The sequence below is a fragment of the Haliotis rubra genome, unplaced genomic scaffold (genome assembly GCF_003918875.1).
Source record: "Haliotis rubra isolate DU_JTF1 unplaced genomic scaffold, ASM391887v1 Scf3, whole genome shotgun sequence".
Taxonomy (NCBI): domain Eukaryota; kingdom Metazoa; phylum Mollusca; class Gastropoda; order Lepetellida; family Haliotidae; genus Haliotis; species Haliotis rubra.
Window position 1 is genome coordinate 4,381,007 of NW_025766968.1, and position 22,778 is coordinate 4,403,784.

Sequence of the window (22,778 nt, forward strand, 5' to 3'; positions counted from 1 at the left end):
TGAGTTTGTTTTTAGTGAACACAATATAAATATTTAACAGAGAAACATACTATTCACACTTTGCTAAGGATCAAATCATTGATTCAACAGAAAACTATGATGTGGGGTTGAATTTAGTTTAAATATCTAAGCTTATTGTAAGCATGGATCCTAGGTTTCAGTATGTCACTGCATCTTGTGAATCCCATACCTGCTATTGACATGTGTTGTTTATTTGTCAATGACCCGTTCCATGATTGCAAAATGGTTGATTGGTGCCATGAAAACCATTTTTATGGTTACTCATGTATGAAGTGCATAATGTTAGACTAAAGTGGCTGTTTGCCTAAAGAGGGGTTACCATATCATTATTTATCTAGTTTTAAATGGATATAATTTCAAATTGTGTATTTATGTTTAAGTAAAGTTGGGAATTTTTGTGATCCTTAACAAAGTGTGAGTAGTATATATAGTGGTGATAAATCTTTTCCATGTGTATATGATAGATGATAGCAAGCTTGAAGCAATTGTGTCACAAAGTAACTGTAAGAGACACAGTGTGGTTTAGGTAGGTGATTGCAGTTTTAGGTGTGCAATGTTCAGATCATGACACCGAAATACATGGGACCTCAGACTAGTGGCTGATAGCATGAGCACAGGTTGTGCTATGGGGCATAGTGACCCACAATCAGTGGTTGACAGCATGAACAACAAGCTATGCCATGTTAACTGTGTGCGAAATAGCCACTGGCCTGTGTCTAGTAAAAATCCAGTCGGGCCAGTAAATCTCCACAGTCACTGGCATGTGAATTTTCATGAATTCAGATATGTGTTTTCTTATTTGTTTTTGATGGTATTTTACCTTTTGGATTAGTTTCTACATTCAAATTTCGGGCTAACAAATTATTTAGTGGGCCACTAACTTTCTAGCATAGCTATCCGACTGGCTAGCAAAATTCGGAAACTATTTCACACACTGCATGATAATGATTCAATAGCAGTCTGAGATGTGGATTAGCAGTCTGTCCACATAGTTCTTATGTTTCTACCTCTGTACACCAAACCAATCAAGTCAGGTCATAAAATAAACAACCTATCCTCATTAGCCATTTTTAGGAAGCATTTGGAACTTGTCCTGTTCCTGCACAATAGTTCCCAAAGAGGTTGGTTTAAGAACATACCATCCATCATGTTCAATATAAGGTTTATTTTCTTCATATACACAACATATATTGCTTGGATATCAAATGCAACGGAATCACTTGCAACTCATTAAGTCATCAATGAAGGTTGAGTGTAACAGCTGTATTTTACAGAACATTTAACCAATATGTAGCAGCTGACATTGTGACAAGATCCAGGAAGAATGATCACATCACTCCTCTTGTATACTTTCTACACTGGCTGCCCGTGGATTTCAGAATTCAGTTTAAACTTCTTTGCCTTGTCTTCCGCTGTCTGTCTGGAACTGCCCCTACATATTTATCCAGTCTTCTTTCTCTGTACAAGCCTTCTCGTTCGCTCTGTTCACAAGATAAAAGTCTTCTTCTTGTCCCTAAAACTAGAACAGTGCAGTATGGAAACAGATCCTTTGCCTATGCAGCACCAGTGGCCTGGAACAAACTTCCACAGAATCTCAGGGACTGTACTGACTTTGTCACTTTCAAATCCCAGTTAAAAAACACATTTGTTCAGGACAGCCTTTTCAACTATAACTGTGTAATTTGTTACATTCTATCTGCGCTTTGAGCATGGACTGCATGGATACCAGCGCATTACAAATGTGTTATGATGATGATGATGCTTATTCAGAGCTGCTTAGTCAGCGGAAGCAATATATTACATTACTGCATTGTGTAGAATATGATATGATTTCCGCTTCTGGATAATGTTGCAAAATATAGAATAAAACATTGAAAAGAAAATATTTGTAAAATGTTCATTGTTAAAAGTTATCTGATCCAAACATCATTTGATTCATGAAACTCTGGCAGCTTGGCATGTCTAGATATTTTGTGAAGTCGTTTTTAAGAAATATTTTTTTTATATACATTTTAAAACAAATTTACCATTTTTCGTAAGATATTTTCAGTTTAAAGTCAGAATTTTAGTCAACAGAAGGGTTGCTAATAATTAGTTTCTACAGAATGGAGTTCTTTGTTGTCAGAATAGACACACATAACAGTCAATTTCACAAAGTCAACTATTGCCCTGAGTACCACACAGCTTTAAGTGGCAGTGGCCATTGTTATGTTTGTTGTTGATGTTCACACAGGGCCTATGTTCCAGATATATGGTGTTTATGATGTTAAACTACCCAGCAGAATCAGCACCTCAGCTGAGACAAAGGAATACTGATCATGTACATATTTATCACATACCAAATCCACACCCAGAAGCATGCTTAAAGCACTAGGTTAGTACCAAGTCATCACATCGGTGTACACACAATTTTCATTTTCAGCTCCCTGGGGAGAGTACAACCCAAGCTGTGTGTGAAGGGTGAGAAGGTTAACAGTCACATTACCATCTCATCCTACTCAGTATCCATTCACTGCTGAGTGAACTGAGTCATATTTTGAATAAACTCACTTGCTAAAGTAGTCACCAAATGTGACATGTCCAAAGCTCTTGGAACTCTCAGGAATTGAGCTGCCAAACTTGGTCATCCATCCATCTTCTTTTTGAGACCAGCGTTGATTAACTTCACCCATGTTGTGATGTGCACTGTGTGAAGACCAACCATCATCACATTCTGACAATTTGATTTACACATATAATCAATATTTTTTCAAAAGAACACCATAAACTCTGTTAATATGCTATCCCTTTATTTTTGTTTCTGGATTTTTTGTGAAAAAGGACAAAATTAATTGAAAAAAATAGATATTTGTTTAATTCTTTAACTTTCTGTAACCTTTTGCAACCAATTGTTACCTATTATTACATTAAGTTACAATTTGTTACCTTGTGTTACCTTTGGTAACCTGTGGTAACTGATTGCTACCAACTGTCTCTCAGTTTCACCTGCATGCCAAACAATTCATTTAACACATAACCTTCCCTTCAACAGAATAAAAAATAAAATGAAGCAATGTTTTTCAGTTCACAGTTTCCACTTGTTTTTCCAGGATTGTGGACTCCACATACCAATTACAAAAGGGTGTTATCCTTCAGCTGTGGTATACTGAATGGCTTCACTGCCAAACAGGTAACTGCTGGAAATTGTTGTCAGACATTTCTGTATCTCTATGTTCTTCTTTCATAACAAAATAACAAGATTTAAGCCGCCCCTCCCACCCAGCAGCACTTTATAACATAACATTACCTTTCTTTTTATTTCATTGTTAAGGTGTAAATCCATGGCAACAAAAGGAATTTAGGGGAAATTGAAGATTTAGGCTTTACGAGGTGGCTAAGCAGAATGTTGGCTAATGAAAATTGTTTCCATAAGCTTGTATGAAAGATGAAGATTTATGAATCAATACTGGATGTAGGCAATCAAGATGAAGGCTTTTTTTGCTTGTTTCAAATGGTGACATTAGTCACACATGTGGCATGATTTATTGATGTTTCTTTTCAGAGGAGTTGAACAGAGTGTACCCTGGATATAACAAACATGATCAATCTTGCATGTCTACCATACAGGTAATCCCAGTTTTGACATGAGCTGGGTGACCAAGGCCAAATACTTTGGTAAATTGAAGGTCAAAATAAACTACAACTTTAAAAGTTTGTAAATATGAATGTCATCTTCTTTTCAGATTCAAAATTTGCTCATTGTGGAATATCATCTTTGCAGGTTTGAGTTAAACTGAAACACAATTACATCCCAGTTTATATGAACGATAATCATGATAACTGATTTTGTATTCAACTAGTATCCATTGACAGGTGCTCACTGGCGCTAAGTTGAAACACACATAGATTGGACGGGTTTGTTGCTTAACTCATTATTAAATCAAGTGGTTGTAGTTGACTTTTCTGTCCTGTTTCAAAAACAGCTAAAACGTCTTGTAGCAAAGTACTTTCTTCATGCTATCTATAGTTTCTAGGAAAACGTCTTTTTGAGCTAAATATTCATCCATAAGAATCTATTGGCTCACTCAAAGACGCTGATGATTGTATGCGATGAATTCATGTTTAGTAAAACATTTTGAATGGATGTTGATTTCAAACTCATAGGCAACATACAAGTTTATGATATGAGTGAGTTATCAGGGTCTAACAGTGTTAGTTTCAAATGGTAAGAAAACACAAATGGATGCAGGTCTTATAGATGTTACCTCTTTGGTGAAACCCAGGAGCATGGGTATTATGCTGGGTATTATGCTGGGTGTTATGCTGGGGTATTATGCTGGGTGTTATGCTGGGTATTATGCTGGGTGTTATGCTGGGTATTATGCTGGGTGTTATGCTGGGTGTTATGCTGGGTGTTATGCTGGGTATTATGCTGGGTGTTATGCTGGGTGTTATGCTGGGTGTTATGCTGGGTGTTATGCTGGCTGGGTATTATGCTGGTTAGTTATGCTGGGTGTTATGTGGGTATGCTGGGTGTTATGCTGGGTGTTATGCTGGGTTTATGGGTGTTATGCTGGGTGTTATGCTGGGTGTTATGCTGGGTGTTATGCTGGGTGCTGGGTATGCTGGGTGTTATGCTGGGTGTTATGCTGGGTATTATGCTGGGTGTTATGCTGGGTGTTATGCTGCTGTTATGCTGGGTATTATGCTGGGTGCTGGGTATGCTGGGTGTTATGCTGGGTGTTATGCTGGGTATTATGTGGGTATTATGCTGTTTATGCTGGGTGTTATGCTGGGTGTTATGCTGGGTGTTATGCTGGGTGTGGGTGTTATGCTGGGTATTATGCTGGGTGTTATGCTGGGTGTTATGCTGGGTGTTATGCTGGGTGTTATGCTGGGTGTTATGCTGGGTGTTATGCTGGGTGTTATGCTGGGTGTTATGCTGGGTGTTATGCTGGGTGTTATGCTGGGTGTTATGCTGGGTGTTATGCTGGGTGTTATGCTGGGTGTTATGCTGGGTGTTATGCTGGGTGTTATGCTGGATAAACCTGGGGACATAATCAGGGTGAACCAGGATTCTAAGCCACAATCATAAGATTCTGTCATGCCAAAGGGACACAACTCTGCACAATGAATGGTGACTGGGCCGCTAGTACCCACTCATGATCAGAGAGATGGAACTTCCAGGACGAAGCAGAGCTAGAGGAGGTATTCAGGGTATACATCATCATAGCACAAAAACATGAAATACTGGATAGACAAGCATCCCTAGTGTTCTTCAAAGTACCTTTTGTGTCTACCTACTGTATAACTGACTGCTTGGCATTCAAAGACTGACCGTTTGCCTAGTGAGTTGAAGGCTGGTGGTCTGATCCCCGCTGTGAACCAAAAGATGGTAACAGATTGTACTTGTTACCCAGCCTGGCGGTAGTCAGCGAGGGGATAAGAACAAGGACTGGTAATTTTTACTGTGTCTTAGTCAGGTATGAAAACTAATCTGAGACATGGTATTGTAGTGAGCTAGCCCAATAAAACCAGCATTAGTCCGGACTGGTTCCAGCAGCCGCACACATGCACCATGACACATGTATATCACTACAGAGGTATAAAAATCTTGAACAGAAAGCTAAACCCCATTTCACATCACCTCACCTCTGCTGTATCACTAACGAGGCTGGTGCTGTCTTCAGGGTGAATGTCAGGAATCTCATTTGTTGTCTGTAATGAGTGCAGGAATTCAGGTAAAAGTCAGGTGGTCTGCCCTGGTCATTACATTGAGCACCATGCAGGTACATACGTTTTGGCAGTTCCATGGTGGCAATGCATCATAATAAAAAAACAAGATGTCGAATTCCTGTTGTTCTTGAGTTCTAGAACGTAAACATTAATATCTGTATATACATTGATATCTGTAACATACATTGGTGTTTTTGTTTTTGTTTGTTTGTTGTTTAATATCTGTACATACATTGATATCTCTAAATAAATCAAGACTGTCCAGACAATCCAGATTGATCAAAAGCATGTATGATGACATACATTCAGATATCTCCCGTTATTTGCCTCTCATGACAAGCATGGGTTGGTGAATGTAATTCTTACCTGGATCTTCACGGGTTATCAGACACATGTAGTTCTGTTTATTTGGTTGTTTGGTCTGTCTGTCCATTCATTCGTTTGTTCATTTGTTTGTTTATTTGTTTGTTTATTCATTTGTTCGTTCGTATTAGTGAAACAGCTGTCGAAAGGTTATATATTAAATGTGAAACTAGACAATATATTTTCAATATGAATTGAATAATTCTTTGTACCATTGTGCTGTTTGTATGTAACTATTGTACTACATTGAAGAGCAAGAGCTGTTGTGTTTCACTGGTGTTAGGAACTGTTGAAACATTGATATCAGTACATACATTGATATCTGTACATACATTGATATCTGTACATACATTGATATCTGTACATACATTGGTATCTGTATTACATATTAGATAGTCAACATCCAGATTGATTAACATGTACATAAATTGATATCTGTACATACATTGATATCTGTATATACATTGATATCTGTATATACATTGATATCTGTACATACATTGATATCTGTACATACATTGATATCTGTACATACATTGATATCTGTACATACATTGATATCTGTACATACATTGATATCTGTATATACATTGATATCTGTATATACATTGATATCTGTATATACATTGATATCTGTACATACATTGATATCTGTATATACATTGATATCTGTACATACATTGATATCTGTATATACATTGATATCTGTATATACATTGATATCTGTACATACATTGATATCTGTATCAGACAGTCAACATCCAGAGGTGATAAACATGTACATACATTGATATCTGTACATACATTGATATCTGTACATACATTGATATCATTGATATCTGTATATACATTGATATCTGTATATACATTGATATCTGTACATACATTGATATCTGTATCAGACAGTCAACATCCAGAGGTGATAAACATGTACATACATTAATATCTGTACATACATTGATATCTGTACATACATTGATATCTGTACATACATTGATATCTGTACATACATTGATATCTGTATATACATTGATATCTGTACATACATTAATATCTGTATATACATTGATATCTGTACATACATTGATATCTGTACATACATTGATATCTGTACATACATTAATATCTGTATATACATTGATATCTGTATATACATTGATATCTGTATATACATTGATATCTGTATATATATACATTAATATCTGTACATACATTGATATCTGTATCATACATTGATATCTGTAGGTGATTGATATCTGTACATACATTGATATCTGTACATACATTGATATCTGTACATACATTGATATCTGTACATACATTGATATCTGTACATACATTGATATCTGTATATACATTGATATCTGTATATACATTGATATCTGTACATACATTGATATCTGTATATACATTGATATCTGTACATACATTGATATCTGTATATACATTGATATCTGTATATACATTGATATCTGTATCATACATTAATATCTGTATATGATTGATATCTGTACATACATTGATATCTGTACATACATTGATATCTGTATCAGACAGATAGTCAACATCCAGAGGTGATAAACATGTACACACATTGATATCTTTATCAGACAGTTAAGATCCAGAGGTGATAAACAGGGGCCTGATATGGTAAACATGTACACACATTGATATCTTTATCAGACAGTTAAGATCCAGAGGTGATAAACAGGGGCCTGATATGGTAAACATGTACACACATTGATATCTTTATCAGACAGTTAAGATCCAGAGGTGATAAACAGGGGCCTGATATGGTAAACATGTACACACATTGATATCTGTATCAGACAAGACCTGAAGCTGATACTGTCAGCACAAAATATATCACGCTGACATGAAGAAATGTTGATGAATTCGTGTAGAGCAACATTATCCAAATGTGGTTGTAAATATTTGAAAGGTTGAACACCCTAAATGATGCTTTATGCACAACCAGCGTCAAAGTGAGTGATGTCCCCTTATCTCACCCTTGCAACTGAACCTGATGCCATGGTTAACAAGTGCACCTTGTGCTATGGAATCTACAGCAACCTCTATGTCTGTATTTTGACAGGTTAATTTAAATCTAAAAATAAACATCGCAGACAAACTTAAATACTCTGAATACAGAACGGTGGACAGCTTCGATGCCTGGCACCGTTTGATGGTCAGCATTATTATCACTGACCACGGGGAGGACTTTACCATGATCCATAACTCTGATTCCCCTAATGACAGCAGATTTACAAGGCTATTAACCAAATGGCAATCTTCGGCCCCAGTCGGTCCAAGTCTGTTCTTACATGTGCACTGAAGTATGGCTGCTTATCAATTGTTTCCTGTTGGTCATGGTATAATAGAATAATGGACCTGTCAGTGTGATTGATGACTTTGAGTCTGAAACCTGCATTTATTCATCGTGTAGATTGCATGTGACCATCTAGAATGCATTAGACAGAAGCAGTGGGGGTAATCGCTTGTTAGTGGATTACTGTTAAAATATTTAATTATGATCTGATAATGATCTCCGTTTCGTGCTTGATGATCATGGATCTAATTGTCATTAAGTTAATTGTCGAAAAACTGCATTAATCCTTCTTGTTGTCTTGTGTTAAGGAAACGGCATCTGATAAAATTGTCAGAAGCAACCTGACACTCAGAGATAACGGAGATACTGGATGAACATTATTAACTCCCTTTGACAAAGGTCACTCTGAGCATTTTGTTGATTACTTCAGTACAAAAGACAAAATGTATGAATTATCTGGAATTGAAGTCTGAAGAAACCTGACACTGTGTAATTTGATGAGTAGAAACTTTGTACTTCCAAGCTAGAAGAATTGAATCAGGGCTTATAGTCTGGAAAGGCTTTGTAATCAGGATATTTTGTACTTTTTTATCAACATTTCATAAACAGGTTATGTCACCATTCTCATTTCAAGAAATATGAAACTCCTACTTTCCTCACAGTAAATTCAGCTTTGAAATGAATTTTTACAAGGTAATTTCTTACAACTGAATGCTGTAGGAGAGATTAGTTCTGGCTAATACTGTTTCCTATATACTCCTGTGTCATTATGTTTCATGTCCCCAAGAAGGGACTTCAGTACAACTCAATACTTCTAATTATTACTGGTGTGGATTACAAAAACGGAATCTTATTTCAAATGCTAATACTACGAGTTCTAATGGTATAAATCAAGGAAATTTCAGTATACTGTTCAACAGGGTGGTTCTTAGACTCCAGGTGGGAGATGAATGTAATTGTAGCCTGGAGATGAGTCATAAGCTGTGAGTTGGGACTCATCTGATGCATGTTAAGCTTCAGTTAAATACTAATTCCAAGACATTAAAAGATGGTGCTTTGTTACCTGAATGGGTATCAATGTTAAAAAGGCAGCATGGTATCTCAATGTGTGAGTGCTATAACCCCACACATGCATGCACACACACATGCACACACTCGAACATGCACACTCTAACATACCCTCTCACACATACTGCTTGGTATGTATGTGCACTAACCTTGAATGTAATACAGCAATAAGCCTTATTTCCTCTCAACTCCAAAGTACTCTCAAACTCTTAAAGCAAGAACATTAACATTCAGAATTGCATTGCCAGAAGCGATCTAAATGATTATGCCACCATTTGACATCTCTATAAATCACATCACATTGCTTCATAAAGATGGTATTTCTAAAACAAACAATTAAGACAGTGCAACTTGGTTTAACAGTGGTATAACAAAAACAAAACATGCAGTAATGATAATTGTCATTAGTGAGTGAGTATAGTATAGTTTTCGCCTTTAGCAATATTCAAGCAATATCACGGCGGGGGACGCCAGAAATGGGCTTCACACATTTGTGCCCATGTGGGGATTCGAACCCGGGTCTTCGGCGTGACGAGCGAATGCTTTATCCACTAGGCTACCCCACCGCCCTGATAATTGTTATTATATTATACATGTATTAGTTTTTATGTGAAAATGAAACAAAAGTCACAATTCCCAAATGACCGAGTGTAGACCTTGAGCTCTACACTTGTGATTTTTACAGTTAAATAAAAAACAAACTTAGCCCATTTGTTTCCCTAACCACCCACTCTGACTTTTATTAGTTGCTTTGCAGAATTTTTTCTCCAAACACGTTGTTGTCGGTGTTGGTTTTTATATATTTGTCAAAAAATGGTCAGTACATAGAAAAGTAATGAATTGTTAAATTCCCCACATTTCATTTATCATTATATTTAGTTTTACAGAATTATCCAGTGGTAATGGTAGCAATTGAAAGCCATGCACCCACAGAGTACTGGTGAAAGAACGAAATGTATTCACGGTAGTGTTGATCAGTATCAGGGACAGGGAGACAGTTTATGATTTTGTATTGGACATAGTGGTCATAAAAAAGAATAAAATGTCTAAAGGATGGTATACAAATAGGTTTCCAAAATATAGATCACTGACACAAATTTGATTGCGGAGATTTCACTGGTCTTGTCGAATAATGTCTGGAAAAAACAGTTGTTGAATACATGGATTTTTCTGGTGTTAACTGGTTGTTGACTGGTTGTTGACTGGTGTTGACTGGTTGTTGACTGGTTGTTGACTGGTGTTGACTGGTTGTTGACTGGTGTTTAACTGGTGTTGACTGGCATTAACTGTTAACTGGTGTTGACTGGCATTTATGGAGTTGACTGGCATTAACTGGTGTTGACTGTATGGAGTTGACTGGCATTAACTGGTGTTGACTGTATGGAGTTGACTGGCATTAACTGGTGTTGACTGTATGGAGTTGACTGGCATTAACTGGTGTGTATGACTGGCATTAACTGGTGTTGACTGGCATTAACTGGTGTTGACTGTATGGAGTTGACTGGCATTAACTGGTGTTGACTGTATGGAGTTGACTGGCATTAACTGGTGTTGACTGTATGGAGTTGACTGGCATTAACTGGTGTTGACTGTATGGAGTTGACTGGCATTAACTGGTGTTGACTGTTTAAAGCTAATGGTGTTGACTGTATGGAGTTGACTGGCATTAACTGGTGTTGACTGTATGGAGTTGACTGGCATTAACTGGTGTTGACTGTATGGAGTTGACTGGCATTAACTGGTGTTGACTGTTTATGGAGTATGGACTGGCATTAACTGGTGTTGACTGTATGGAGTTGACTGGCATTAACTGGTGTTGACTGTTTGCTAATGGTGTTGACTGTTGACTGTATGGAGTTGACTGGCATTAACTGGTGTTGACTGTTTAAAGCTAATGGTGTTGACTGTATGGAGTTGACTGGCATTAACTGGTGTTGACTGTATGGAGTTGACTGGCATTAACTGGTGTTGACTGTATGGAGTTGACTGGCATTAACTGGTGTTGACTGGCATTAACTGGTGTTGGCTGTATGGAGTTGACTGGCATTAACTGGTGTTGGTGTTTAAAGCTAACTGTATGGAAAGGCATTAACTGGTGTTGACTGTATTAACTGAGTGCTGACTGGCATTAACTGGTGTTGACTGTATGGAGTTGACTGGCATTAACTGGTGTTGACTGTATGGAGTTGACTGGCATTAACTGGTGTTGACTGGCATTAACTGGTGTTGACTGTATGGAGTTGACTGGCATTAACTGGTGTTGACTGTTTAAAGCTTACTGGTGTTGACTGTATGGAGTTGACTGGCATTAACTGGTGTTGACTGTATGGAGGCATTAACTGGTGTTGACTGTATGGAGTTGACTGGCATTAACTGGTGTTGACTGTTTAACTGGCATTAACTGGTGTTGACTGTATGGAGTTGACTGGCATTAACTGGTGTTGTCTGTATGGAGTTGACTGGCATTAACTGGTGTTGACTGTTTAAAGCTAATGGTGTTGACTGTATGGAGTTGACTGGCATTAACTGGTGTTGACTGTATGGAGTTGACTGGCATTAACTGGTGTTGACTGTTTAAAGCTAATGGTGTTGACTGTATGGAGTTGACTGGCATTAACTGGTGTTGACTGTATGGAGTTGACTGGCATTAACTGGTGTTGACTGTATGGAGTTGACTGGCATTAACTGGTGTTGACTGTATGGAGTTGACTGGCATTAACTGGTGTTGACTGTATGGAGTTGACTGGCATTAACTGGTGTTGACTGTATGGAGTTGACTGGCATTAACTGGTGGTATGGAGCTGGAGTTGATTAACTGTGTTGATGTATGAGTTGACTGGCATTAACTGGCGTTGACTGGCATTAACTGGTGTTGACTGTATGGAGTTGACTGGCATTAACTGGTGTTGACTGTTGAAAGCTTACTGGTGTTGACTGTATGGAGTTGACTGGCATTAACTGGTGTTGACTGTATGGAGTTGACTGCATGGAGTTTTCTGGTGTTATGGGCCACTGATCCAGAGCGATTAATGTTTCTCGCCAACAGTCTAGTTACCAAACCTAGCTGCAAACTGGTCAGCCCCTGCTCCCTCGACCATGACGGACACAGGGACTGGGCTACTGTCCACCTTGGCAGAATTTCTTTAACCTAATCAGTGGGACATTAGGAAGGGAGGATGCCCATCAGATGTGGTTATTTGAAAAGATCCCGGTAGTTCTTGTCTGATTGTAATAAAGTATCCCAGCAGTGTAGGCTTTTTCAGATTTTCAAATGTTTGGATGGTATAGTGACTGATCCAATTTGATCCTATTTCTGTGTTATTTACCTCAATATTTAATCATGTAAAAATATGATGTCTATTCCGTATGCTATGATATCAAAAACTTGTGTTGACTGCATGGAGTAGGAACTGATGTGGACTTGTGTTGACTGCATGGAGTAGGAACTGAGGTGGACTTGTGTTGACTGCATGGAGTAGGAACTGATGTGGACTTGTGTTGACTTAAGTGATTGACTATTTACAGAACATACATAAACTTTGTCAGATCATAAGTTAAAAAGAACAACTTATAATGTATCCTTTTTCAAATAATACATTCCCATACAGCTTACTGGAAACCTAATCTTTCACTGAGAAAATGTATGGTAGACTGGTTAAATATCAGTTGCTTGAGTGGGTCAGTTGAGGCACCAGTCACAATTTTGTAGAGAAACTGGCATGAATCGAATAACAGGTATGCAATATTACACCGGACCTAGACATGTGATAACAATTCATCACAGATGATTAACCAAAGGCAATTAGGGGAGACCTAGACAGACTTCTTTTGACCAACTTTCAAATCAAACCTTGAACTTATACAGACAGCTTCAGTGACATTATGTCCACATCATCCACATACAGAAATAAATTTAAAATGTCAACATCAGAGAATTGTCAGTCTAGATTATCTCATTAACAGATTACAACAGACAAAATAGTGACAACAATGATATGACCGGCTGACTGAAGATCAGTGATGACATGAGTGTTTACAAAAAGTGTGAGTATATTTGTCACCTTACCCCTCTCAGCTATACTCCTGCCATACAATGGTGGCCTGTAAACAATCATGTGCGGTACAGACAATCTTGTGAACAGTATCATGACCAATAATTTACATCATTGGGATATGAGGCCACACTATCAACCAAGTGTGACCACCCAATCCATTAATTGAAGTGCCATTGAGTAAGGTGTTAAAACTTACTTTGTTCATAGTGTGGAATAGCATCACACACCATAACTTGTTTGAGAGGCATATAAAAGTTGGATTACTAATTAAGGCTGAGATATATAGATGAACAACTTCTTTATTTGCAATGAGAAGCATTGTTTCGGTGTAGATTCTAACACTGTTGTCCAACAAGAGCATGCTCTGCTATAGTGGCTCTACTGATAATTTTCTTTCTTTAGCAAGGATTCCACTGGGAGTAATTCTTATCCTAACTTATTCACACAGGGGCGGTAGGGTAAGCTAATGGTTAAAACATCTGCTCATCACGCTGAACATCCGGGTTCGAGTCCCCACTTGGGTACAATGTGTGAAGCCCATTTCTGGTGTTCCCCATGCCATGATATTGCTGGAATATTGCTAAAAGCGGCAAAAAAACATACCCACCCAGTCATTCACTTAGTCACACATCAAAAGGGAACCTGAGTAATTTCATTAGAATGCAATCCATAAAGTTTCAGGCGGGTTTTGACCAAGCCTTTGATGGTGAAACTTAAAGCTTACTGTAATAAAATGTGACTTTCCATGAAATTTGAATAATGTATACATGCTGATGCATTCAAAGCTGGGGATGACCACCTCGGTCTCCTGGGAAAATCCTGTCCATTGTAGGATTCAGGCAATATCATAAGTATGTGTATGATGAATCAATATCAAATATTCGGAACAGAGAGCATATCCTACCTCACAGGAGGAAAATCAGCTTTAAACTATGCTTCAGGACAGTGAAGTAAAATGATCACTTTGTGAAACATCTCCAGATGATATATTTCTTATTACTTTCCATCCATAATATATGTTTTCCCTCAAAACCAGCATTTATCATACAAACAAAGTGTGGATAATTCTTGTAACCATGTCATTAAAAGTTGTTCTTTGGAATTCAAATCAAATTCAAAACCATGTTGCCACATGGAGCACATTGAAACGCCATTACACAGATCATTTTACATTTTAATTTGATATTGATACCATTTTAATATCTTTTTGACTGAATTATTGCTGTTTGTGTGTTCAAGCTTTTATCTTAGCCCATAAGGGCATTATGTTTTCATCCCTGTAATTGCTGAATTTTGCACTGCAGTTTTTCCATTACATCATAATTTTGTCATACTGCATTACTGTGATACTAAAGAGCAAAACGTCAGTATTGCCTTTGTGTCTAAATGGCTTTTCTTCAAATTTGAAAATTAGCTGTCCTATCAAAACTTTCAACAATTTTGCTAAATTCAGTTACTTTTGGGTAATGTGTATTAAAATGTAGCGTTAGGAAAGTTGTATTTAAGAATAAATGCGTTTGTTTTGTCAACTCAATATTTTCAATTTAGAGATGAGGTTTCCCATTTAAATAATTTTCTGTTTATCAACAGATTGACTTACACATTATTTACAAAACAAGTAATAATGTGGCGATTTTTAGTTGATAAAATCCCTCATTTTCTAAGATTAAATGTGACAAATATATGCATAATATCCAATTATGTCAGATAAATCAGATGTATGTAATATGTAAGACAAGCATGCGAAATGGTCAGGTTACATGTTTCCTGATCTGTGTGAGATAAAGAAATGCACATAAACTGTATTAATCATGGCTGCATATTGGGCATCTCAGAGAAGTGGGACCTTTCATTAGGTTGTCTGGAATAGACAATCAACCTTGAGTCTCACATAGTCTGCACTTGATGATCCTTCTTGTGCCTCAGGATGTTTACAAGATATGGTCCACCTTGAGTCTCACATAGTCTGCACTTGATGATCCTTCTTGTGCCTCAGGATGTTTACAAGATATGGTCCACCTTGAGTCTCACATAGTCTGCACTTGATGATCCTTCTTGTGCCTCAGGATGTTTACAAGATATGGTCCACCTTGAGTCTCACATAGTCTGCACTTGATGATCCTTCTTGTGCCTCAGGATGTTTACAAGATATGGTCCACCTTGAGTCTCATATAGTCTGCACTTGATGATCCTTCTTGTGCCTCAGGATGTTTACAAGATATGGTCCACCTTGAGTCTCACATAGTCTGCACTTGATGATCCTTCTTGTGCCTCAGGATGTTTACAAGATATGGTCCACCTTGAGTCTCACATAGTCTGCACTTGATGATCCTTCTTGTGCCTCAGGATGTGTACAAGATATGGTCCACCTTGAGTCTCACATAGTCTGCACTTGATGATTCTTCTTGTGCCTCAGGATGTTTACAAGATATGGTCCACCTTGAGGCTCACATAGTCTGCACTTGATGATCCTTCTTGTGCCTCAGGATGTTTACAAGATATGGTCCACCTTGAGTCTCACATAGTCTGCACTTGATGATCCTTCTTGTGTTTCATATTGTCAGTAATAGATTATTCTTCTTCTGCCATGGGCTGTCTGTAATAGATTAACCTTCCTGTGCCTAAGATTGTCTCCAGTAGATTGTCCTTCTTGTGCCTGAGACTGTCAGAAATAGTTGATCCTTCTTGTGTCAGCTGGCCCCCAATTGAAGACCCTATGTTGTGTCATATTGTCAGCAGTCTAAGACTGTCTGTCAATAGGTGATGTTTCTTGTGCCAAAGATTTGTAGATTTGCAAAATTACAGTGATATGGTGCCGTGGACAAAATAGTCCACCCATACCTCAAATCTTCTTGTATCTCAAATGGCCTCCAATAGATTGTTCTTCTTGTGTGTCCGACTCTCAGATGGCCCTTCTGATGAGTCATGATGTCAACAATCTTCCTTGTGTCTGAGATTGTATTGAAAACAAAGATTCGTAGATTTGCAAACATGCGGAAATATGGTTCTGTGGACACTGTCATGTACACCATGAGGGGATCCTTCTAGCATGTGAATATATTTGCCTGCCATAAGAGACTCTATTGGTACATTTTCCTCTCTTGAATTGGGTATCCTTTTCATAGGTGGTCTCCCGACAGCAACCTTTAGAGCCAAGATGATCATTTAAGGACCCAGACGGACTCCAGAGTGTGATGTGCTCTGTTTCTTTTGTCCTGTAGCCGACATACATCTATGTCAAGTATGTTTTTTCATCAACATTTCTATCAATCTATTTTCCTCAGACCAAACTCTCCTTCCAAACACTGCTTAAGTTACAAGTTTATCAGCTAGCCGACAATCTGCGATATGTACTGTAAGAGGACAAGATAACATACCTGAACAAAGTTAACACTGATATTCATAACAGGGTTGTCTGTATGTGAACAATATACACCATGACACTTCATCACAACTCCTTGTGTTTTGACCGCAAGCCACTTTCCTTACCTAGTGGAGCGGACTGATTGCGAGGTTCTGGGTTACCAAACACGGCAGGGACATATTTCATGTGAGTGATGATGCCATGCTTCAAACAGAATCAATGCTTTCTATTTCCACTCCAGTTGTGGGCGAAATTACAACAAACTGTTGTTAGATTGCTTTTCTGTAAACAAATTCCAAAGAAGGTCAGACAGGCCACAAACTAAATTTCAGGTTAATGAGAATTTCTGTCAAAAGTGGAAGTTTATCCTGATTTGTGATACAAAGCCTGATTTAGAAGATAGACGCTGTTCAGGACTCAGTTGATCAGTATCAGATGCAGGCATTGTTAGCCTTGTTCTATGCAAACATTGTCAGGGTAAAGGTATTGAACTTATCCACTTTAATGATGTTGAATTTGTGTTTTTGTGTGGCTAGGCTGATGCATAGCCTAGTGGGTAAAGCATTTGTTCATCATGCCAAAGTCCTGGGTTTGATGCTCTACATGGGTACAATCTGTTTGATTGGCATTTTAGAAGTTGATGGATAATAGAAAAGTATAATACTTTATGGATAACAACTTCTTTATTTATTATGATGTGATAACGGTATAAGAAGCTATACCAAAACGTCACATCATAATAAATAAAGAAGTTGTTATCCATAAAATATTATACTTTTCTATTACATGGGTACAATGCATAAAGTAATTATTTCTCCTCATGTGATATATCTGTATGCGGTACCAGTATAATATGGTTGTAGAACTAAAAAGGAACTAAATTTAGTTTGATCTAACTGTAGGACATTATCAGTCTAAGTAAACTTAGGCTCAGTAATATTCGTTACACTGCTATATTGACTCTAACAAACCCTAGTAGAAGGTTGCGTCAGCAAACTTTTGAGTGACCTATGACCGTCCAATTAAACGCGTCATGGCTGAATGGATTTGACCAATCAGACAACGGCTACTATTTAGGGTTACAAAATGTTTTTGGATTTTCCCTTCCCAGGTCGCTGACACTGATCTCTCAGCAAATGAAAATCTGCATAAAACACAGATATTTGACCTGCAGCATATACGCTTAGGGGTTTGTGATGACATGGTTACTATTAGTTTATATTTCCGCAAGATGACATCCTTGAATATTGACAAAAACTCTATTTTCAGCGACTGTTTACTCACTGTTGTGAATAATGGCTTCCTCCATGTGAATCACTTGGAAGCAATCGCTCAGAAAATAGCATTCAGAATCGTTTGATTACAAATGTTTTCAAGGTAAAAGTTCAAATGATATGTGCGAATGACATTACACAGAATTCGATAATCTGACATACTCGTTAATCCGACAATTTGCTGTGCAACAGATGATGTCAGATTATTGAGACTTGACTGTATATGCATTTCGACTAACATGGAGAGCAAGTGGATGTCACAATAAAATCCCAGTTTATTACATCAGTTAGTTATAAGCATTACGTTACACATTGTTTCCTGCAACTAGAATCACTCCAAAACCATCTGGGACCATCTGATTATAGGACTGTCCTTCCTAGGCTCTCACTCACTCACCCACCCTTCCACCAAACCCACTCCACATCATATTGATTCTTTGTATTCAACTGACCAACAAAAACCCACTAAAATTACCAAAAAGAGAATGACTTTTGAAAAACAATTGTTTACCTGACTTTATGACAATTGATAATTAGGAGTGAGTAAGTTTTATTTTACATCGCTTTAAGCAATATTACAGCAAAATCACAGCTGGGGACACCAGAAAAGGGCTTCACACATTGTACCCATGTGGGGAATCAAACCTGGATATTCGGCATAATGAGCGAATGCTACCCCACTGCCAATGACAATTAGGAGAAATGTGAAAGCAGATGAGATGTCCACACTGCTACTTGTATGGAACATGAATAACATGCAAACAAATCCTTATTGTAAGATTCCAAACCAATTCTCTTTCCATATTGTTTGACAATTATACAGATAATGGAACAGATCAGTTTGGTTTTAATTACCAGTTATACTAATCAGGAATCATATTTTCATAATGAAGCATACAACCCTATACTTCATTATTGACTCACCAACTTCTAGAATGTTTAACAAACAATCATATATTCCTTCATTGAATGATTGGTAAAACATTTTGTAAACCACCATATTGAAAATACAGGGAATAATTATTACAGTTACTCTGGTTTATTCTATAAATTAAAACAATGGACAGAGACAGTGAGTTACAAGGACAAACAAGCACATAACAGATCAGGTTTTATCATAACATTTATTACATTCAAACAACTCTAAATGTATTGCAAGTTTTCTTTAATGAGAATTTTGACAATGTTATTCAGTTAGGGAAACATATCATGATTACCTTTAATGTTGGAAAGAAAGTAGAAATTAAATCAATTTTGATAAAGACATTTGTTAAAATAATGTTAAACTGCTTTTTATCATAATTATCTGAGGCCCTGATGGGAAATCTATTATTCATAGAGCTAATTTTCAGTTTATATTTCATCTGCTTGAATATATTAAATATGCCACTAACATTCCCATGTTTTTTTGTGCACAAACAGTTTAAGATACAAAATCTTAACAATAAAATATCTGGTTATATGGAAATGGATTTTTAAAATTGAAAACATCATTTGTTTTGTAACATTTACATTTACATTTATGTGTCATTTTTATTGAAACAAGAGAGATTTTTTGTACATCCATGAATTTCAAGATATTTGTTTGTCAATTATCAATTCAAGTATTCAAATAGTTCACATGATTCAAATTTAAATATTTTGCATGAAATAGAAATATATTTCCTGTAAGTGAGTTTCAGTGGAAATATATCATTTCACCTTACTTTTTATCTGAATGAATCAATAGTTGAGATTATAAAAGCCATCTCGTAAAACGTTCAGTATGTTCAAGTCTCCTGAAGGTAACATCAATGAATATATGTGATCCTTAAAGTTCTGAAGTCTTCATAACCTTAATTATGTCTATCTCCCAGTCTGTTCTGGGAATCAAAAGATCTACACTATCCAATGTTTCTCACCATCTGTTTTTGCAGAACAATAGATCTCCAGTTCCCATTATTTGTCCCTCATATCTTCTCAGAAACAATAGATCTCTAGTACCTCATATATGTCTCTCCATATCTTCTCAGAAACAATAGATCTCCAGTACCTCATATATGTCTCCCCATATCTTCTCAGAAACAATAGATCTCCAGTGCCTCATATATGTCTCCCCAGACCTTCTCAGAAGTAATAGATCTCCAGTACCCCATATAATTATGATCTCGTCATTTATTGTTGGTAAGCAATAGTTCTCCAGTACCTCATATATGTCTCCCCATTTACTTCTGGGGAACAATAGATCTCTAGTACCTCATATATGTCTCCCCATATCTTCTCAGAAACAATAGATCTCCAGTACCTCATATATGTCTCCCCAGATCTTCTCAGAAACAATAGATCTCCAGTGCCTCATATATGTCTCCCCAGACCTTCTCAGAAGTAATAGATCTCCAGTACCCCATATAATTATGATCTCGTCATTTATTGTTGGTAAGCAATAGTTCTCCAGTACCTCATATATGTCTCCCCATTTACTTCTGGGGAACAATAGATCTCCAGTACCTCATATATGTCTCCCCATTTACTTCTAGGGAACAATAGATCTCCAGTACCTCATAATGTCTCCACGCCGAAGACCCGGGTTCGAATCCCCACATGGGCACAATGTGTGAAGCCCATTTCTGGTGTCCCCCGCCGGGATGTTGCTGGAATATTGCTAAAAGCGGCGTAAAACCAAACTCAGTCAGTCAGTCATAATGTCTCCCCATTTACTTCAGGGGAACAATAGATCTGCAGTACCTCATATATGTCTCCCCATTTACTTCTGGGGAACAATAGATCTGCAGTACCTCATATATGTCTCCCCATTTACTTCTGGGGAACAATAGATCTGCAGTACCTCATATATGTCTCCCCATTTACTTCTGGGGAACAATAGATCTGCAGTACCTCATATATGTCTCACATTTACTTTTGGGGATCAGAAGATCTCCAGTATCTCATATATGTCTCCTCATTTACTTCTGGGGATCAGAAGATCTCCAGTATCTCATATATGTCTCCCCATTTACTTCTGGGGAACAATAGATCTGCAGTACCTCATATATGTCTCCCCATTTACTTCTGGGGAACAATAGATCTCCAGTACCTCATGTATGTCTCCCCATATCTTCTCAGAAACAATAGATCTCCAGTACCTCATATATGTCTCCCCAGATCTTCTCAGAAACAATAGATCTCCAGTGCCTCATATATGTCTCCCCAGACCTTCTCAGAAGTAATAGATCTCCAGTACCCCATATAATTATGATCTCGTCATTTATTGTTGGTAAGCAATAGTTCTCCAGTACCTCATATATGTCTTCCCATTTACTTCTGGGGAACAATAGATCTCCAGTACCTCATATATGTCTCCCCATTTACTTCTAGGGAACAATAGATCCCAGTACCTCATAATGTCTCCACGCCGAAGACCCGGGTTCGAATCCCCACATGGGCACAATGTGTGAAGCCCATTTCTGGTGTCCCCCGCCGGGATGTTGCTGGAATATTGCTAAAAGCGTCGTAAAACCAAACTCAGTCAGTCAGTCATAATGTCTCCCCATTTACTTCTGGGGAACAATAGATCTCCAGTACCTCATATATGTCTCCCCATTTACTTCTGGGGAACAATAGATCTGCAGTACCTCATATATGTCTCCCCATTTACTTCTGGGGAACAATAGATCTGCAGTACCTCATATATGTCTCCCCATTTACTTCTGGGGAACAATAGATCTGCAGTACCTCATATATGTTTCCCCATTTACTTCTGGGGAACAATAGATCTGCAGTACCTCATATATGTCTCCCCATTTATTTCTTGGGAACAATAGATCTGCAGTACCTCATATATGTCTCACATTTACTTTTGGGGATCAGAAGATCTCCAGTATCTCATATATGTCTCCCCATTTACTTCTGGGGAACAATAGATCTGCAGTACCTCATATATGTCTCCCCATTTACTTCTGGGGAACAATAGATCTCCAGTACCTCATATATGTCTCCCCATTTACTTCTAGGGAACAATAGATCCCAGTACCTCATAATGTCTCCACGCCGAAGACCCGGGTTCGAATCCCCACATGGGCACAATGTGTGAAGCCCATTTCTGGTGTCCCCCGCCGGGATGTTGCTGGAATATTGCTAAAAGCGTAAAACCAAACTCAAACTCAGTCAGTCAGTCATAATGTCTCCCCATTTACTTCTGGGGAACAATAGATCTCCAGTACCTCATATATGTCTCCCCATTTACTTCTGGGGAACAATAGATCTGCAGTACCTCATATATGTCTCCCCATTTACTTCTGGGGAACAATAGATCTGCAGTACCTCATATATGTCTCCCCATTTACTTCTGGGGAACAATAGATCTGCAGTACCTCATATATGTCTCCCCATTTACTTCTGGGGAACAATAGATCTGCAGTACCTCATATATGTCTCCCCATTTATTTCTTGGGAACAATAGATCTGCAGTACCTCATATATGTCTCACATTTACTTTTGGGGATCAGAAGATCTCCAGTATCTCATATATGTCTCCCCATTTACTTCTGGGGAACAATAGATCTGCAGTACCTCATATATGTCTCCCCATTTACTTCTGGGGAACAATAGAT

General features: G+C 37.8%; 1 long non-coding RNA gene across 1 annotated transcript; it reads right to left on the minus strand.

Annotated features, from left to right (window-relative positions):
• Positions 1-862: 862 nt before the first annotated feature.
• Positions 863-18,300, minus strand: LOC124282543. The gene is made up of 4 exons (XR_006900183.1): positions 17,999-18,300; positions 13,316-13,321; positions 1,633-1,639; positions 863-874 (listed from the first exon to the last, which is right to left on the minus strand). It is a non-coding gene; the product is annotated as an uncharacterized LOC124282543 (long non-coding RNA).
• Between the last annotated feature and the right edge of the window lie 4,478 nt (positions 18,301-22,778).